Source organism: Littorina saxatilis, linkage group LG10, assembly GCF_037325665.1.
Source record: "Littorina saxatilis isolate snail1 linkage group LG10, US_GU_Lsax_2.0, whole genome shotgun sequence".
Taxonomy (NCBI): Eukaryota; Metazoa; Mollusca; class Gastropoda; order Littorinimorpha; family Littorinidae; genus Littorina; species Littorina saxatilis.
In genome coordinates, this window is record NC_090254.1 from 23224242 (window position 1) to 23242107 (window position 17866).

Below are 17866 nucleotides of genomic sequence, written 5' to 3' on the forward strand. Positions count from 1 at the left end.
TGTCCTACGTGTGCTTCTTGGATTTGGGACAGTACAGGTTTGTAAAACACATTGCGCGATAACTTAACACATATTGAACCCCTCTTAACTGACACTGGTGCCAAGTTACAACAAACAGAAGTGGATTAAACTTGTAGTTATCATTCGCTTGTGCAACAAATCAATTATATGCACATTTCTCACCCTGCACAGGAAGCGGCTAGGCCAGTGAAAGAACGACTACTCTTGATTTTATTGAGTCAAATTTTCCCACGTGACATTATAGACCAACCACTAGCCAAGAGCCGGAGCCTCCCTGACAAATTTTAATTACAAAATGGAGCAGGAGCCGACTTTCTGACCCTAAATGTTTGTCCGTGTCATCGTTAACAAACATATTATTTTTTCGGGGCTTATAACATAATTAAGATTCCGCCTAATATTTTCAATGTTTCCAATAAAATCATGCGAGTAGGAGTTCAAGGCTTAAAACTGCTGTGAATAAACATGTGAAACCAAAAGAACACAACAGCAAAACATAGCAGTCGTGGGCATGGAAAAGAAATTGTACATTTAAGAGCTTGCGTGCTTAAGCTATGAGAGCCTTTAATAACTTTAAATACGCGACAATTCTTTTGAGAAAACAACGGAAAGGGCAAAAAGCCAAACGTTAATTAAATAGGGATTCGGGACCTATCCCCAAGACGTTGTTTTCGGGATAAATAAAAGCGAAATGTAAAAGCAAAAGTTGTCTCGTGGGGATTTGCGGTCACGATAGTGTGACATGTGCATCGAAGAAAACAAAGAAAAGAGGGAGAAACAGGGAGAGAAAGAGAAACAAGTGGCGTAAAGCGAAATTACTACATTTAGTCAAGCTGTGGAACTCACAGAATGAAACTGAACCCACTGTATGTTTTCACAATGACCGTAGTCCGCCGCTTGTGCATAACGGAGTGAAACTGACGAGCCTGTTCAGCGCGGTAGTGGTTTCGCTGTGCTGCATAGCACGCTTTTCTGTACCTCTCTTCGTTTTAACTTTCTAAACGTGTTTTTAATCCAAACATATCATATAACATATGTTTTTGGAATCAGGAACCGACAAGGAATAAGATGAAATTGTTTTTAAATCGATTTCGGAAATTTTATTTTGATCATAATTTTTATATTTTTAATTTTCAGAGCTTGTTTTTAATCCAAATATAACATATTTATATGTTTTTGGAATAAAAAAAATGACGAAGAATAAGATAAACGCAATTTTGGATCGTTTTATAAAAAAACCAACTTAATTACAATTTTCAGATTTTTAATGACCAAAGCCATTAATTAATTTTTAAGCCTCCAAGCTGAAATGCAATTCCAAAGTCCGGCCTTCGTCGAAGATTGCTTGGCCAAAATTTCAATTTGATTGAAAAATGAGGGTGTGACAGTGCCGCCTCAACTTTTACAAAAAGCCGGATATGACGTCATCAAAGAAATGTATTGAAAAAATGGTAAAAAACGTCCGGGGATATCGATCCCAGGAACTCTCATGTCAAATTTCATAAAGATCGGTCCAGTAGTTTGGTCTGAATCGCTCTACACACACACAGGCACAGACACACACACATACATATACACACACGCACGCACGCACGCACGCACGCACGCACGCACACACACACACACACACACACACACACACACACACACACACACACACACACACACACACAGGAGAAAGGAAGGAAATAAGGAACAATATTAAAAAACAAATCGCGTAAGGCGAAATAACAACATTTAGTCAAGCTGTCGAACTCATAGAATGAAACTGAACGCACTGCTTTTTTCACCTAGACCACATACTCGTAGGTTCGTCAGTCCACCGCTCGTGGCAAAGGCAGTGAAATCGACAAGCCATGCAGAATATTGCGGTTGTGGTCGCGCTGAGCAGGATAACACGCTTTTCTGTATGTTTATTCTTTTTAGCTTACTGAGTTTTATTTTAATTCAAACATATCATATCTATATGTTATTGGAATCAGGGACCGACAAGGAATAAGATGAAAAAGTTTTTAAATCGATTTCGGAAATTTTATTTTAATCATAATTTTTATATTTGTTACTTTTCAGAGCTTGTTTTTAATCCGAATATAACATATTTATATGTTTTTGGAATCAGAAAATGATGAAGAATAAGATAAACGTAATTTTGGATCATTTTATAACAAAATAATTTTAATTACAATTTTCGATTTTTAATGACCAAAGTCATTAATTAATGTGTAAGCCTCCAAGCTGAAATGCACTACCGAAGTCTGGCCTTCGTCTAAGGTTGCTTGGTCAAAATTTCAATAAATTTGATAGAAAAGTGAGGGTGTGACAGTGCCGCCTCAACTTTTACAAAAAGCCGGATATGACGTCATCAAAGACATTTATTGAAAAAATGAAAAAAAAAACGTCTGAGGATATCATACCCAGGAACTCTCATGTAAAATTTCATAAAGATCGGTGCAGTAGTTTACTCTGTATCGCTCAACACACACACACGCACAGACAGACAGACAGACAGACAGACAGACACACACACACACACACATACATACACACGTACGTACGCACACACACACATACACACACACACACACACACACATACACCACGACCCTCGTCTGGATTCCCCCTCTATGTTAAAACATTTAGTCGAAACTTGACAAAATGTAAAAACGGATGGAAAAAAGAACGCACACAGACCAGAAACAGAAAACGAGGGTAACGTGATTATAGAAGTGGGATGTCTCGGGGTGAAATGCACAAAAAAGCTATGTTATTTCACATTCATACTGTAACAACAACAACAAAAACACCAATAGGGGCGTGGAGGATAAAAACAACAACAGACACATACATATATCGTATACTTTTTTTAACATAATAATTATTATCAGATGGTCAAGACTGAGGGGGAAGACATTCTAACAATCCTGCACCTTGAAACGAGCAACAAAAACCCCAAAAGGAGAAGAAGGACTGTATATAGAAAAAGGTTGTAACCCACACAAGTCTTCTATTCCATCTTTATTTATTACAATATTAAATTATTTTTAAGGTATACTATTCCCCGCTCAAAATACTGCACTGCGACCTTGAACCGATCACCCGAACTCCCACAGGATGTATTTAGGTTATCGAGGCTGTTAGCATTAGTACTATAGAGAAACTTTCGCGAGTTGACTCACGAATTGATCAAAGCTTTAGCGACCAACTCATTCATCAAAATAATCCCCTTCGGGAGCTGAAGTCAAGACCGCCATTTGCGAAGGCTGCTAGTTCTGCCTTATCTGGCGCCCCCCTTCTATAGTCTCTTTGATAAACGGATTTTCTGCGGGGATTTATAGAATTTCTGGCTTCTTCGGATTCTAAAAACCTGCAGAGTTTTGGTTATCGATTAGGTTCTAAATTAATCTACTTTAAAAACAAAAGTGAGTAAACTATCGCTGAAGGCACCCACACAAATGAGCAGCACTCTTACTTTGAATTAAGCACAACAAACCACAGAGGAGATAAATCAGTGTGCTTGTGGTGGATGTTAAAATAAGTATCATAGAAACTTTCGTGTGTTGATTCACCGATTGAACACATTTTTAACCGAACAAGGGATTAATCTCACGCGGGGTCTAAAGTGAAGACCACCATTTTCTCGGCCATTATTCCTGCCTTATCTTGCCTCTTTGAGTATCCTTGATGAGGAGATTTCCAAACGGGAATAACCGTAGAATGTTAGTCATTTATCAGTTTTCTTGATTAATCTACTTGCAGAAAAACCTGAGTAAGCTAAGTTTTATGCTAAAACCACCTAAACAAATGAACTGCATTGTGACCTTCCAGCGAAAGCCAGAAACTCAAAACGAGTAGGGGAACCTTGGCGAATGTTAGAATAAATACCATAACAACATTAACAAGTACAACCGATGGATCAAGGCCTTGAGCGATCGAGTGTTTCATCAGATTAATCTTTTGCGGGGTCCGAAGTCAGCATTTGCTTAGCAACTATTTCTACCTTATCGTCACGCTCATAAGAAAAATACCTATTTTAGTGTGAGACATGTCTATAGTGAAACTACAGGGGAAGCTACTGGAAGGGTATCTATCATGTGTTAGAGAGTACAGACTCTCAGACCATCGGAAACCATTGCCACGGTAATGTAAGCAAAACTGCCGATCTCGTTTCTTGAGTTAGGCACTTTTCCTTTATGATACACGAAGACTTGTTTTGAGAATGTGAAGGTATTCAAAAGCTCTTTGTGTTTTTTTTTTTGCAGTTTTGCTGATTAAAAATGTTGCTGCCAGCTCTTTATCTCACGTTTATCCTGCTCACATCGCTCGAGATAGGCAATTTGCAACTTATACATAAAATGAGAGAGGCAGATTGTTCAGAAACCAAAGAAGTTTTTTTGCGTTTTTCTCAAAACATCAAAAAATGACATAGGCGATTATCTTATGAGCGTGACGTTATCTTGTCCATTTTAGTCTCTTTGGTAAACAGATATCCGACCAACGGGGATTTTTAGAATGTTGACCTTCTGCGTTCGAAGATCTTGGGGGTGGTGAGGTCGTTTGTCAGGTTCCTGGATTAATCTACTTTGTGTTTAACGTGAAGCTGACGAAACAAAAAAGAAGAGGGAGGAGAGAAGTAGAGAAAGCGGACTGAGACAGAGATATCGATTCATAATTAAGACTGATGTGAAAACTGGGCCACACCTCTACACGATACATTATTTTCCGGGGGAAAACAAACTCACGAAAGATCATGATAAAAGCAAAAATGACCCGCTATTCAAACATGTTTGGCCATTTTTTCAAACACACACACACACACACACACACACACACGCGCACGTACACACACACACACACACACACACACACACACACACACACACACACACACACACACGCACCCACACGCAAACACGCACACACACACATACACACATACACACCTACAGGCCTAACTTTCTTTGCAAACGGAATGCCAAATTACACTATCTCAGCACTACAAAAGGAAGGTCTGTTTTCTTTGGTGTGAACATCAACATAAAAACACACACACACACACATGAAAATGAGATGGATATCACACCTGTAAGCTTTGAACAGAGAAACATGCATAGAGGTCTAGATGACGCATTTAAAGGTGCTGTTCGACCCGCGTTCACGATCATAAAACCCCCACTCTGCACAGAAACTAGACAACGTTTTTGTTGATGTACACTTCGAGGCGCGACCATTGTCTGCTCGCTGCTGTTAATGTTGTATTGTTTGGTTGTTTTAAGGGCAGAATGATGAACCGTGACACTTGTGCATCCATTGTTTAATTGTATGGACACTATATTATCGTATGGCTTATAACTTATATTCACCGCTATTGATCTATCGAGGCTTCTACACGACATGAGGGCGTTCTTGTACTTGAACAATTACCAAAAGTCAAAAGCGTGGCTCTACTTTGGTCAGTATGGGTTAAGGTCTTTTTGATAATTAACTATGCAGATAAAGACAGGTGACCTCGTAAAACGGAATATGACTCCCATCAAGGGAGATAGGGGGCGATGGAGAGGGGATGGGGCGATGAAGAATGGGGGGGGGGGGGGCGGGGCGATTTTTTTTTGTGGGAGGGGGGGGGGGGGCGTTCCCGTAAAAGCCCACTAGTGCAAAGGACGAGTGCTCGTGGGAATTGCAGTCCACGAACGCAGAAGAGGAAGACATGTATCTTTCACTTTCTAAATTAACACCCCCCTCCAGAAAAAGAATAAATTGAAAAATCATACACAAATACATGGGTGGGATTCTTCCCAGTATATTCCGGAAATTCGGATTCGTCATGTCTGTGGTGACGTTTTTTGGGTTGTTAATTATACAAATCTTCAGCGTCAGCACCCCCCCCCCCCCCCTTTAAAATTCTTCAGGATTCATGCCATTTTTCAGTCCCACACATGCAAATAACACCCAGTCTGCACAGACAGTAGACAGTTTGTTGTTGTTGATATATGTCTTAGCGAAAAGGTGCTGTTATCACACGAACAAATTGTTGCTGACATTCCTGCTTGTTGGTAGGAGGCACCTTTAAGGTAACACGGTAAGAGTAAACACACATTACATTATTCATTAGCACAAGCCAGTCATTGACGCTGCGCATGGACGAATTACAAGAATTGTAAAAGGGAGGGAGGAGCACACACAAAAAGGCAGAAAAATAAGAAAAATAAGAATCGTAAAAGCTTATCAGCTATCACTCTTGCGGAACCGTTGGCTGTCTTTATAATTTATTGGGCCTATAGGCAGTATCCTTGCTTGTGATCGAGTTTTCAATAGATTTTTTTTTCAAAGGCAATGATAATTCGGTACGGTTCGTTGCATGCAGCTGATGTGCCTGTCAATACCACAACATGTTACTCTAACCTAAATGAATTTGTCGATGCATGTCGTTTTAAAGAATCATGAGACTATTGCATTGTAAAATTGCATTTCATCCCAGTCGTACTTTAATTCCATTATTCGTTCGTGGTACGAATGGATTATACACGCATGACAAATCCAGTGACGCTGAAATAACTGGAGCGTGAAAATTAAGCTTGAATCATCTTGCACTAAATTCTTTTTCATATTCCGTGTCTGGTTTTTCTTCTGTTTGTTGTCTTTTCATTTCAGCATTTGGGCTCACATGCATTAAGACATTAACTTGTGAATACAAAAGAAAAACAATAGCATCGGTCTTTCTGCCGCTCTCTGCCTCTCTCCATGCGTCTGTCTGTCTGTCTGAGTGTTCGTTTGTGTGTCCGTCTCTCTTTGTCTGTCTGCCTGTCTGTCTGTCTGTCTGTCTCTCTCTCTCTCTCTCTCTCTCTCTCGCTCGCTCGCTCTCTCTCTCTCAACACACACACACACACATATACACACACACACACACACACACACACACACACACACATTTGCACACACACACACACAAACACACACACACACATGCACATACACACACACACACACACCTAAAGTGTGGATGGTTACCTAAGAGGCGGCACTGGGTGTAGTGCCTTTCTAGTGCACTTGCACTACAACAGCACTGGGTGCAGTACTCGCTCCGGCATCGAAGAATTTTGCACTAAAAAATGCACAAAATTTGACCTATTTCGTCGCCTATAGAGGACGGAAAGAATGTCATTTTGAACATTGTTATGACATTCTTTCCGTCAAAAAAGTCAATTTAACGGTGTTAAATGAAGCGACCATCCACACAATTAGGTTGCCATCCAGAGTTTAGGTTGCCATCCACGTGTGGATGGTTGCCTTATGGTGATTTAGGCAACCAAACCTGTGGAAACGGGGGTACACCCCCCCACACACACACACACACACACACACACACACACACACACCACGACCCTCGTCTCGATTCCGCCTCTATGTTAAAACATTTAGTCAAAACTTGACTAAATGTAAAAAGCGAGACACAGACAGACAGAAGCTCGTCGCGATATAACCTTCGTGGTTGAAAACGACGTTAAACACCAAATAAATAAATAAATAAATAAATAAACAGACAGAAGCACAGAGAAAGGGAGAGCACTAGATCGGAACGCGAAAAACTCACTTTAGTACATCTTCTAAAACTTGGCTCGTTTCTTTCTCCTCACTGTCACTGACGATCCCATTGGGAGCCATTGTGTTTCCAAAGTTGACACAGTGATCGGGCCGCTCAAATGAGGTCGGTGTTGAAACCAGCAGTTGATCGCCTCGTGACTTCAAGTCTGGTCTCAAGGGTTCTAGCTGCACGTGCTACATTTTTACATTTAGTCAAGTTTTGACTAAATGTTTTAACATAGAGAGGGAATCGCGACGAGGGTCGTGGTGTGTGTCTGTTTGTCTGTCTGTGCGTGTGTGTGTGTAGAGCGATTCAGACCAAACTACTGAACCGATCTTTATGAAATTTGACAAGAGAGTTCCTGGGAATGATATCCCCGGACGTTTTTTCCATTTTTTCAATACATTTCTTTGATGACGTCATATCCGGCTTTTTGTAAAAGTTGAGGCGGCACTGTCACACCCTCATTTTTCAATAAAATTAATTGAAATTTTTGTAAAGCAATCTTCGACGAGGGACGGACTTCGGTATTGCATTTAACTTGGTGGCTTAAAAATTAATTAATGACTTAGGTCATTAAAAATCTGAAAATTGTAATAAATGTTTTTTTTATATAAAACGATCCAAGTTTACGTTCATCTTATTCTACATCATTTCCTGATTCCAAAAACATATAAATATGTTATATTCGGATTAAAACCAAGCTCTGAAAATTAAAAATATAAAAATTATGATCAAAATCAAATTTCCGAAATCGATTTAAAAACAATTTTTTCTTGTTTCTTGTCGGTTCCTGATTCCAAAAACATATAGATATGATATGTTTGGATTAAAAACACACTCAGAAAGTTAAAACGAAGAGAGGTACAGAAAAGCGTGCTATGCAGCACAGCAAAACCACTTCCGCCCTGAACAGGCCAGTCAGTTTCACTCCGTTAGGCACAAGCGGCGGACTACGGTCATTGTGAAAAAATGCAGTGCGTTCAGTTTCATTCTGTGAGTTCCACAGCTTGACTAAATGTAGTAATTTCGCCTTACGCGACTTGTGATTCTGTTCCTTTCACGTGTGGGTCACTATGAGGACGGACAGAGAAACAGACACACATACGCACGAACCCAGGCAGGCAGACAGACAGACAGTCAGACACACAGAGAGACACAGACACAGACAGACAGACACAGACGGAAACAGGCACAGACTGACACAGACACAGACAGACAGACACAGACGGAAACAGGCACAGACTGACACAGACACAGACAGACACACACAATACCGAATGTTTTGAACGACTGATTTTGTGTGTTGGTGGGTGTGTTTTTTTTAAACTGATACCATCTCTTTAACAACAACAACGATAACATAAAAGTTCAGTTTGGACCAGACAGTGACATCAGTCGCGCGGAAAAACAAATCAAAACATGAGAGAACTCTTTCTTGTTTTCCCTAGACCGCTGCCTTCTCCTCAAACAGACCGCTGCAGCGAGGCTGTGAGTGTGGACATGATAGATCACCACTATCCCCAGTTTGACACAAATCCCTGCAGTCTGTGTTCGTGTTGCACATGCTACGAGCGGACCAGTGCACTTTTTCCATTGTCACATTGACGCTGTTTATATAGCCGTATGGCGGCAAGAATGTGGCACCTTTGAGAGGCAATAAGGCGGATTTTTTCTTGCAGTAAAATGCAGTGTAAACGCAACAGAGAGAGCATCTTTGCTTGTTTTAACACACGGAGGGATACAGGGTCCTATCTGTCGTTTTCAACCACGTGATCACGGGTGGTGAACTGTTCCGCACCATATTCGTTGGGAGCGACGTGTTCCGGTTGTTGGCAACGTCTAATTTCCCAACTGGACATTTTTTTAGTCTCGCTGGCGACTTTAGAGTGGGAAGGAAAATGGCTTCTGCAGTTGATTCTGTTTTGATGACGTCACGTGTACGTGTATCACGGGGGTAACGCACATTTCAGCAGCGTGAATGAAAAGATGCAGCCTATTGGAAGATGTCTTACTTTCAATATAAGCAATCATGTATATCCCTATAGATCTGTTCCGGCTTTGCATAGGAGAAGATCATTCTGCGACTGTGCATAGTGCGATTTTTTTTTTGAATTTACTTTATAACTGAAACCTGTGTCGGTGTGCAAAATAAGAAGTAAGAACAGAAGAAGAAACAAGTCGCGTAAGGCGAAAATACAACATTTAGTCAAGTAGCTGTCGAACTCACAGAATGAAACTGAACGCAATGCCATTTTTCAGCAAGACCGCATACTCGTAGCATCGTCAGTCCACCGCTCATGGCAAAGGCAGTGAAATTGACAAGAAGAGCGGGGTAGTAGTTGCGCTAAGAAGGATAGCACGCTTTTCTGTACCTCTCTTTGTTTTAACTTTCTGAGCGTGTTTTTAATCCAAACATATCATATCAATATGTTTTTGGAATCAGGAACCGACAAGGAATAAGATGAAAGTGTTTTTAAATTGATTTCGACAATTTAATTTTGATAATAATTTTTATATATTTAATTTTCAGAGCTTGTTTTTAATCCAAATATAACATATTTATATGTTTTTGGAATCAGAAAATGATGGAAAATAAGATGAACGTAAATTTGGATCGTTTTATAAATTTTTATGTTTTTTTACAATTTTCAGATTTTTAATGACCAAAGTCATTAATTAATTTTTAAGCCACCAAGCTGAAATGCAATACCGAAGTCCGGGCTTCGTCGAAGATTACTTGACCAAAATTTCAACCAATTTGGTTGAAAAATGAGAGCGTGACAGTGCCGCCTCAACTTTCACGAAAAGCCGGATATGACGTCATAAAAGACATTTATCAAAAAAATGAAAAAAATGTCTGGGGATTTCATACCCAGGAACTCTCATGTCAAATTTCATAAAGATCGGTCCAGTAGTTTAGTCTGAATCGCTCTACACACACACACAGACACACACACACACACACGCACGCACGCACATACACCACGACCCTCGTCTTGATTCCCCCTCTACGTTAAAACATTTAGTCAAAACTTGACTAAATGTAAAAACAGCCAACATACACACGATTATGCTGTATTTCCGGCGTATCTTTTTAGGGAATATTTGATGCAAAAACAACAACAACATATCAGATTTGAGAATGTAACTCGGCCGAAAGCAACTGTTGTTCTATTTGAAAATGATTAATTTAATTGGCATAGTTATCAGCATTCTCGAGTTTTCGTTGCAGGTGTGTCTAAACTACAGAACAATAATTGTCCCTTAGAACTTTCAAGGTTAAAATCGCGAGAAAAGTCTCCACAGTGGCTTCATCACTACTGTGTCTTTGGATGGCTAGCATCATACAGGTGAACATTCGCCTAACAGGCTTGAGGTTTGCTGGTCGATGTGAATGCGTGATATATTGTGTAAAAAAAATTTTCCATCTCACACGGCATAAAGCGCTTTGAACTTCGGATAAGGCGCTATATAAATAAAGAGAATAATAAAAAAAATAAAAATACAATTGTATCATACATCTCATTTGACTGACTGCTTTGAACCGAGAACATGATTTTCCAAATGGTAGGATGCACCAGAGAGTAATTACCAGAAAGGAATTGTCAGTATTTGTACAAGTATTTATCTCTAGGAATCCCTGATGATTCTAGCTGTGCCTTGTTGTTTCTGCGGCTGTCACACACCCACGATTACACATTGGAAAATATTAACACCAGATAATGTAAACTACGGCGGCAAGCCCCTTTGTATAGAAGATGTGATGTTATCAAAACACCGAACCTGAATGCGGTCGTGCTAAACTTTGTTATTCACGCCACAACCGTCGATACAACCGTCGAAGTTTTAAAACCCAAAACAAAGAGACTGCTAACATTCCAACAACCTACCTTTCTTGTTTTTTTGATTTCGTCGACGTTTTGACTGGCAGAAATATAGCACGTGACGATCGAAGCACTTCTGCTGTATTTAGGTCAGCGGTTAATTGCAATAGGAACCCGTGGCCTTGGCTGATGTACACGAGAAAGTTATCAACGGGGTGGAAGCCATTGGCGGGGCTGGGCTGGTTGAGAATAATTATGAGGTTCGTTGTTGATTTCAACCAATCGGACGCCGCGGCATACTCCCACCTGGTTAGCAACTTTCTCTTGCACACCAGCCCAGAGGTTCACGAGTCCAGTGCTCTACCAGCTGAGCTACCAGGCCCCTAAAACAACAACGCCCGCGGGACCATTAATTTGCGAGAATGTTTTGTGGCGAACCTGGACTTAAAAGAAGACTGATTGGCCTCGGCCATCTTCACCAAAAGACACATGCTGTGATTTTGTTGAAATTACTTGATAACTAAGATGACTGATACTATGAATACGAAAATATAAACAAATCTCATGCACGTCCAGAGTTTGCATTTACTTCGAGCACGTACCTTTTCACTTGAATGACACACTATGTCAATGATTCAACGAACAACAACATTTCATCAGCTACATTGTGCGCTCTTAATTGTATCGGCCACTACACACATCATGCATATTGCAAGCAGATATATTTGTGTGAAGAAGTTCTGCCTCTACGACTGAGGAGGGAGGTATCTTTAACGTCTAAAAGCAGCGATGTTTTTATTCAAATTTAATTATGTGCTCCTGTATTGTGTGAGGATTTAACAGCTTGTCGGCCACAATTCCAGAGAGACTCCTTTCACGGTAGATTTAATGTATGTTCCTTCTAATAATTATGAGGCTCCTTTGTTTATGGATTTATAACCTGCCGATCGAATTGAACGACTGTGGTTGTGTGGGTGAGTGGGTGCAACGTGCGTGCAAAAAAAAAAAATATATATATAATTATATGTGTGTGTGTGTGTGTGTGTGTGTGGGGGGGGGGTGTACCCATGTTTCCACAGGTTTGGTTGCCTAAATCACCATAAGGCAACCATCCACACGTGGATGGCAACCTAAACTCTGGATGGCAACCTAATTGTGTGGATGGTCGCTTCATTTAACACCGTTAAATTGACTTTTTTGACGGAAAGAATGTCATAACAATGTTCAAAATGACATTCTTTCCGTCCACACGTGTGGATGGTTGCCTTATGGTTAAATTGACACCGTTAAATTGACTTTTTTGACGGAAAGAATGTCATAACAATGTTCAAAATGACATTCTTTCCGTCCTCTATAGGCGACGAAATAGGTCAAATTTTGTGCATTTTTTAGTGCAAAATTCTTCGATGCCGGAGCGAGTACTGCACCCAGTGCTGTTGTAGTGCAAGTGCACTAGAAAGGCACTACACCCAGTGCCGCCTCTTAGGTAACCATCCACACTTTAGGTGTGTGTGTGTGTGTGTGTGTATACGTGGGTGTGGATGTGTGTGTGTGTCTGTGCGGGTGTGTGTGTGTAGAGCGATTCAGAGTAAACTACTGGACCGATCTTTATGAAATTTTACATGAGAGTTCCTGGGTATGATATCCCCAGATTTTTTTTTTTCGATAAATGTCTTTTATGACGTCATATCCGGCTTTTTGTAAAAGTTGAGGTGGTACTGTCACACCTTCATTTTTCAATCAAATTGATTGAAATTTTGGCAAAGCAATCTTCGACAAAGGCCGGACTTCGATATTGCATTTCAACATGTAGGTTTTAAAAATAATTAATGACTTCAATCAATCAATCAATGAGGCTTATATCGCGCATATTCCGTGGGTACAGTTCTAGGCGCTCAGCAGTGATGCCGTGTGAGATGAAATTTTATACGGCCAGTAATTGCAGCCATTTCGGCGCATATTTACCTTTCACGGCCTATTCAAGTCACACGGGTATAGGTAGACAATTATTAACTGTGCCAAAGCAATTTTGCCAGGAAAGACCCTTTTGTCAATCGTGGGATCTTTAACGTGCACCCCAATGTAGTGTACACGGGGGGGAGTTCGGACACCGAAGAGAGTCTGCACACAAAGTTGACTCTGAAATAAATTTCCGCCGAACCTGGGATCGAACTCACGCTGACAGCGGCCAACTGAATACAAATCCAGCGCGCTACTAACTGAGCTATATCCCCGCTTGGGTCATTAAAAATCTAAAAATTGCAATTAAAATTATTTTTTTATCAAACGATCCAAAAGTACTTTTAATTTATTCTTCATCATGTTCTGATTCCAAAAACATATAAATATGTTATATTCGCATTAAAAACAAGCTCTGAAAAGTAAAAATATAAAAATTATTATTAAAATTAGATTTCCGAAATCGTTTTTAAAACAATTTCATCTTATACCTTGTCGGTTCCAAATTCCAAAAACATATAGATATGATATGTTTGGATTAAAAACACGCTCAGAAAGTTAAAACGAAGAGAGGTACAGTAAAGCGTGCTATGCAGCACAGCGCAACCGCTACCGCGCTAAACAAGCTCGTCAGTTTCACTGCCTTTTGCACTAGCGGCGGACTACGGTCATTGTGAAAAAATGCAGTGCGTTCAGTTTCATTCTGTGAGTTCCACAGCTTGACTAAATGTAGTAATTTCGCCTTACGCGACTTGTTTTGTCTCTGTCTGTCTGTCTGTCTGTCTGTCTGTCTCTCTCTCTCTCTCTCTCTCTCTTTCTCTCTCTCTCTCTCTATTTTCCTGTCTCACTGTCTCTCTCTCTCTCTCTCTCTCTCTCTCTCTCTCTCTCTCTCTCTCTCTCTCTCTCTCTCTCTCTCTCTTTTCGATCTCTCCTTTCTCTCTCGCTTTCTCTCTTTCTCTCTCTCTGTCCCAATGTAACAGGCGAAAAACAAGAAGTCAAATTTCCAAGGATGTAAGCTGGTGATACATGAGAAATGCAATTGAGTGTATTTTTGGTCAAATATTTGTAACAACGCAGCGTGTGTCATGTTAAGTTTATCCACCCTGTCTCTTTAAGTCAGAACTCATTTTTTTCAACGTTGTTACTGTTGTGTCCGTGAAAGCCGACTTTCGTCAAAAACCTTGCTTATTATCCTACATACGTGAGAGAGACCACTCATTAGATAACAATATCGTTCAAACCACACGTGTACTGTGTATATCATGTAAATGAGGTTATGTCAAGAAAATCTGGCAGGGACCTGTTTTTCCACTGCTTATGATGCCAAAGTCACCGAGACAAACGTCATTATACGGTCGCTAATTCCCCTCGAGGAATTTTCAGAACTAAAACGTCACGCTACACTTTCCAGAGTGACGTTTCTTTGCTTTGACGTAAGAGATTGCACGAGGCTTTGGAAGAGATCGAGGTTCCAAAAGAAGCGTCTTGAATTTCGCCGCCTCTACTGCGTTACGTTCGCTCGCAGTTCAATATTTAAACAAAACAACTCGTGTAAATCTGGTACGACACAGCATTACGCCATGTAGGCTTAGTATTGTTTATTTACGTATACTTAAAATAAAGCATCTGTAACTGACTAAAAGAGTAAATACTCAATTCTATCAAATTTGTTACAGATTTTGACCGATCGTCTAAGTCGACTTTCTTCAGAAAACACGTCAATTGTGTTTATTTCTATAAAACATCTATAACTGGCTTATAGAGAAAGAACCCATTTTTAATTTACAAAATTACTTACAGATTTTGGGAACTCAACTACTGCCATCTAGGCTTTTTTTTTTTTTTTAGAAAAGAAGTTGTTATAAGTATATGGCATTAAACGAGACAACATTATTTTTACTCTTGCACAGTGTTAAATCAATTGTCAATGTATCTTGTATGAGTCAAAGAAAGAAAGAAAAAACAGAAGAAAGAAAGAAAGAAAGAAAGAAAGAAGGAAAGATGGAAATCGATCCTCACAGTGCCACAATCCTGTTAGCCAACTAGATGAGATAAACATACTCAATGTATTATTTTTATTAAACAAAAAACGCCAATTTTAATGTTTAGAGCAACGTCACTGGACCAACATCCCACGGAACCCTATTTTGATATGATGTATCGATACAAAATAACGTCGATTGTTCATGTTGCTGGTTGTTTTTTCGTGGTGAGCACATTTCCATTGCTATCTTGTTTTGGCTCTTCTCATCTGAGGTCTCTTGTTCCATTATCGACACAATGCACATTCCAGTTGGTTTTATTACATTTAGTCAAGTTTTGACTAAATGTTTTAACATAGAGGGGGAATCGAGACGAGGGTCGTGGTGTGTGTGTATGTGTGTGTGTGTGTGTGTGTGTGTGTGTGTGTGTGTGTGTCTGTGTGTGTGTGTGTGTGTGTGTGTGTGTGTGTGTGTGTGTGTCTGTGTCTGTGTCTGTGTGTCTGTGTGTGTGTAGAGCGATTCACAGTAAACTACTGGACCGATCTTTATGAAATGTTACATGAGAGTTCCTGGGAATGATATCCCCAGACTTTTTTTTCATTTTTTCGATAAATGTGTTTAATGACGTCATATCCGGCTTTTTGTAAAAGTTGAGGCGGCAAAACCCTCATTTTTTAATGAAATTGATTGAAATTTTGGTCAAGCAATTTTCGACGAAGGCCAGACTTTGGTATTGCATTTCAGCTTGGAAGCTTAGAAATGTATTAATGAGTTTGGTCATTAAAAATCTGAAAATTATAATTAAAATTATTTGTTTATAAAACGATCCAAAAACAATTACATCTCATTCTTCATTATTTTTTTATTCCAAAAACATATAAGTATGTTATCTTTGAATTAAAAACAAGCTCTGAAAATTAAAAATATAAAAATTATAAATACAATTTAATTTCCGAAATCGATGAAAAATAATTTCATCTTATTCCTTGTCGGTTCCTGATTCCAAAAACATATAGATATGATAGATACAGTGCAGAAAAGCGTGCTGCCCTGCTCAGCGCAACCACAACCGCGCTATTCTGACAAGTCAATTTCACTGCCTTTGCCACGAGCGGTGGACTGATGATGCTACGAGTCTTGGTGACAAAAATTGCAGTGCGTTCAGTTTCATTCTGTGAGTACGACAGCTTGACTAAATGTTGTATTTTCGCCTTACGCGACTTGTTTCAGTTTGTAGAGCTGATGCCATTGTTAAAAGAACAGCATGCACTCTGCCTTAGAAAGAGAAGAATAAGAAACGCGTCTATGATTCAATGGAAAGTCTTAATACAATCATGCAACTGCAGAATTATAGATATTGTGCTTTGAATTAGAATTATTTTAACGGAAACATAATTGCGTTCAAAAATACAAATTAAAGAAAAACAAGTCGCGTAAGGCGAAAATACAACATTTAGTCAAGTAGCTGTCGAACTCACAGAATGAAACTGAACGCAATGCAACGCTGCAATACTCGTAGCATCGTCAGTCCACCGCTCATGGCAAAGGCAGTGAAATTGACAAGAAGAGCGGGGTATTCGTTGCGCTGAGAAGGATAGCACGCTTTTTTGTACCTCTCTTCATTTTAACTTTCTGAGCGTGTTTTTAATCCAAACATATCATATCTATATGTTTTTGGAATCAGGAACCGACAAGGAATAAGATGAAAGTGTTTTTAAATTGATTTCGAAAATTTAATTTTGATCATAATTTTTATATTTTTAATTTTCAGAGCTTTTTTTTAATCCAAATATAACATATTTATATGTTTTTTGAATCAGAAAATGATGGAGAATAAGATGAACGTAAATTTGGATCGTTTTATAAAAAAATGTTTTTTTTTACAATTTTCAGATTTTTAATGACCAAAGTCATTAATTAATTTTTAAGCCACCAAGCTGAAATGCAATACCGAAGTCCGCGCTTCGTCGGAGATTACTTGACCAAAATTTCAATCAATTTGGTTGAAAAATGAGAGCGTGACAGTGCCGCCTCAACTTTCACGAAAAGCCGGATATGACGTCATCAAAGACATTTATCAAAAAAACTGAAAAAAACGTCTGAGGATATCATACCCAGGAACTCTCATGTCAAATTTCATAAAGATCGGTCCAGTAGTTTAGTCTGAATCGCTCTACACACACAGACAGACAGACAGACACACACACACACACACACACACACATACACCACGACCCTCGTCTCGATTCCCCCCTCTACGTTAAAACATTTAGTCAAAACTTGACTAAATGTAAAAAAGAGAAGGGGTTTCTTTCGGCGTCCGCAAACAAAACACGCATGAGGTGTTGTTTTGAAATGCGTTTCCGCAAAAATGTGCTGGCAGAATGATTGAGTGTGACAGAGAGAGAGGGATACTGATTGTGTGTGTGTGTGTGTGTGTGTGTGTGTGTGTGTGTGTGTGTGTGTGTGTGTTGTGTGTGTGTGTGTGTGTGTGTGTG